This window comes from Procambarus clarkii, chromosome 23 (genome assembly GCF_040958095.1).
Source record: "Procambarus clarkii isolate CNS0578487 chromosome 23, FALCON_Pclarkii_2.0, whole genome shotgun sequence".
Classification (NCBI taxonomy): Eukaryota; Metazoa; Arthropoda; class Malacostraca; order Decapoda; family Cambaridae; genus Procambarus; species Procambarus clarkii.
Window position 1 is genome coordinate 38842967 of NC_091172.1, and position 4067 is coordinate 38847033.

General features: G+C 39.5%; 1 long non-coding RNA gene across 1 annotated transcript in view; it reads right to left on the bottom strand.

Moving 5' to 3' along the window:
* Positions 1–345: 345 nt before the first annotated feature.
* LOC123749342 (uncharacterized) overlaps positions 346–4067 on the bottom strand; it is an 8597-nt gene continuing 4875 nt past the window's right edge. The window contains exons 2-3 of the long non-coding RNA XR_006771884.2: positions 1845–2007; positions 346–1134 (exon numbers count right to left, since the gene is read on the bottom strand). This is a non-coding gene — a long non-coding RNA (uncharacterized lncRNA). The remainder of the gene's footprint in view (positions 1135–1844; positions 2008–4067) is intronic.

Sequence of the window (4067 nt, forward strand, 5' to 3'; positions counted from 1 at the left end):
CTGATATCTAAGAGAGAGTATCTCAGTGTCAAGACGGGCAGGTTCAGTTGTGATACAAGTAGACTTGAACCTCTCCACTCGCTAAGGGTATATATAAGGCCAGCCCTTAGTGGACTGGGGAGCCCAGGGGCGAGGAGTGGCACCTGGTACGGAGGGACGAAGACCTGTGGGAACGGCCCCAACCATATAAGGTAGGAAGGGGTGAGAACCTTAACACCTACATAGGTACTTTGCCAAGTTTGGGCAAGTGCTCCATATACAAATGAGCATAGTCTCCTCCGGGAGGTGGAAGGGTGTCCTGAGTGGGACTCGCTCTCTGGCCTATGCGACTCAAAAGCCCTATTTCGTCGTCGGTAATTATGATGGGCTATTCTGTCCATGTGTTCCATGCGGGCCAGCCACAGACTTGTTTCCGGTGTGGACACTTGGACCAACAGGCTACAGGTTGTGATGCACGTAAGGTTAGCCCAGTGAACCTCTTTCGGCAGAAGGATTTTACCCCTTTTGGTGGCCCCAGATTTGTCTCCATTTGTTGGTGTTGTCAGTGACGCTTTCCGGCCATCTGGTTATCCGGTGGTATTGCCAGTTTGAGCAGCACTCCTGGATGAGGGTGTGGATGGAGGTGTGGGTTGGAGGTATATTGTAGCAAAATTTAAGTTCAACATAAAACCTACAATATAAATTGAGGATAATGATTACACCGATGAAGTTGCATGTCTTCACCATGTTTGTCTGTTGTTGCATGAAGCATGTTTCATGTCTGTCTGTATGTTGAGGTGGTGGTATGAACGACCCCGCCCCCTGCTACTGAGGCCCCTTCATGCCCCGTCTCCAATTAAGGTGTATTCCGATTGTATCGCAATGTGTGGTCCAGTGCCCCCTGTCACTGAGGCTGCAGTAGTGCAGGATCATGCTATGCGTGGTTTTGCTCATCCACTCGGGGCTCTGCTGTGGTTTCTCCTGTGAGGATGTAATAACTATGATGACCAATGCCCTGTCTCCGAGCGTTCGCTGTGGGCTCGGAGAGTTTCTCCCTCTTGTAGAGTGGCTTGGGCCGACTTGCAGGATTATGGGGACTCCAGGAGCTCTTCTGCGGATACCGATGCTGGTGTACAGGGGGCTGGTGCTGTCAGCCTTAAAAAAAATAAACAAAATAAAATATTAAAAACAAACAAAAATAAACAAAATAAATATTAACAAAACACATCACAACAAATAGTTGACATCTTTTAGACTGACAATTAACAAAAAGAGCTTTTAATATATGATCAGACATTCTTGAGATGGAACAGGAACCAAACACTCGCAAGGTCCAAAAAGCACACTTGAAGCCTCCCCAAAACCTCCATTCATTCATTCACAATGTTCTCCCAAAACCATCATGAATTAATGGATGCATGCATGATGGTCTTTCCCCCAAGACCATATGATCCAAGGTACCTCTTGGCCAAAATGGCTTTAAGACAGCACCAAACCCCTCTCCACCTAAACATTAAACCTGCGAATGCAATATGTGATAAATGAATGGACTTTGATGATGATGATGCGAATATTTTATATATAGGCAAAGTACATACATACATACATAGGATACAAGCAGATTGTAGGATTCATAGGAAAGGCAAGTACAATGCCCAAAACCACTAATACTCATACTGTGGGAAAAACTTAAAAATTTATAACTAAAAGTGGACAAACTGGAGGAATGGCCCAAGAATCTATACACCAGTTAATCGGCAGTTGAGACACGGGACCATAGAGCCAATTCTCAACCCCTGCAAACACAACTAGGTGAGTACAAGTTTTGCTTTGAAATTGAGTAATGAAGAATGACTTTTGAATACCTGTAGCAGTTGTATCTTGAGAAAGTCCTGTTTCTTCTTCATTTCTTTCAAGGACTTATCCTCTTGCTCTACATTCTTGCCTTTTGCTTCACTGATCTTCCTATTTTGATTGCTTCCCTCTATAGCACTATACAGTATTGCTTGACATTTTCCCGAGTGAGAACTGAAAATAAGGAAAACCTGAATAAAATATATATCCTCAACAAACAAAAATTGTTTGTCTACAGCTGCAGCTACAGATAACACACAGCCACTCTACTTGAATTATTGCACATGCTACACACACACACACAATAGTTCAAATCTACAAAAGTGGCAGCAGAGAAGACCCACTCAATTATAGAACTGTATCATTGACAAGTGTAACAGTTAAAATATTGGAAAAACTAATAAAAACTAAATGGGTAGAACACCTGAAGAGAAATTATATAATATCAGACAGACAGAATGGTTTTTGATCTGGAAGATCCTGTGTATCGAATTTACTCAGTTTCTATGATCGAACCACAGAGATTTTACAGGAAAGAGATAGATGGGTTGACTGCATCTATTCAGACCTAAAAAAGGCTTTCGATAGAGTTCCACATAAGAGGCTGTCCTGGAAACTGGAAAATATTGAAGAGGTGACAGGTAAACTTCTAACATGGATGAAAAAATTTCTGACTTACAGAAAAATGAGGGCAGTAATCAAAGACAATGTATCGGACTGGAGAAATGTCACTAGTGGAGTACCACAGGGTTCAGATCTTGCGCCGGTGATATTCATTGTCTACATAAACAATCTATCAGATGGAATACAGAATTATATGAACATGTTTGCTGATGATGCTAAGATAATAGGAAGAATAAGAAACTTAGATGATTGGCATGCCCTTCAAGAAGACCTGAACAAAATAAGTATATGGTGCACCAATTGGCAAATGTAATTTAATGTGAATAAATGTCATGTTATGGAATAGGAGAACATAGACCCCACACAGCCTATAAATTATGTGAGAAATCTTTAAAGAATTCTGATAAAGAAAGAGATCTAGAGGTGGTTCCAGACAGAAAAGTATCACCTGAGGACCACATAAAGAACATTGTGCGAGGGGCCTATGCTACACTTTCTAACTTCAGAGTTGCTTTTAACATGGATGGCGAAATACTAAAGAAATTGTTCATGACTTTTGTTAGGCCAAAGCTAGAATATGCAGCGGTTGTGTGGTGCCCATATCTTAAGAAGCACATCAACAAACTGGAAAAGGTGCAAAGACATGCTACTAAGTGGCTCCCAAACCTGAAGAGCAAGAACTACGAGGAGAGGTTAGAAGCATTATATATGCCAAAACTAGAAGACAGAAGAAATTAGAGGTGATATGATCACTACGTACAAAATAGTAACTGGAATTGATAAAATTGACAGGGAAGATTTTCTGAGACCTGGAACTTCAAGAACAAGAGGTCATAGATTTAAACTAAGCACAGAGGCCGAAGAAAAATAAGAAAATTCACTTTCCCAAACACAGTGGTAGACGATTGGAACAAGTTAGGTGAGAAGGTGGTGGAGGCCAAGACCGTCAGTAGTTTCAAAGCGTTATATGACAAAGAGTCCTGGGAAGACGGGACACCACGAGTGTAGCTCTCATCCTGTAACTACACTTAGGTAATTACACTCATTCGACACATTCTCTTTTACTACATAAATGTACAAAAACTTTTTTATAAATGTTAATCCTGATCTGAAATTCTTCCTGGACATGTAATAGAATCTCAATAAATAAATAAAAATATATTTAAAAATTCTTTGATAAACAGATGAGACTTTGCTGGGTAAAAGAGGCTGATATATATATATATATATCTATATATATCTATATATATATATATATATATATATATATATATATATATATATATATATATATATATATATATATATATATATATATATGTCGTACCTAGTAGCCAGAACGCACTTCTCGGCCTACTATGCAAGGCCCGATTTGCCTAATAAGCCAAGTTTTCCTGAATAAATATATTTTCTCTAATTTTTTTCTTATGAAATGATAAAGCTACCCATTTCATTATGTATGAGGTCAATTTTTTTATTGGAGTTAAAATTAACATAGATATATGACCGAACCTAATCAACACTACCTAACCTAACCTAACCTATCTTTATAGGTTAGGTTTGGTTAGGTTAGGTTAGGTAGCTGAAAAAGTTAGGTTAGGTTAGGTTAG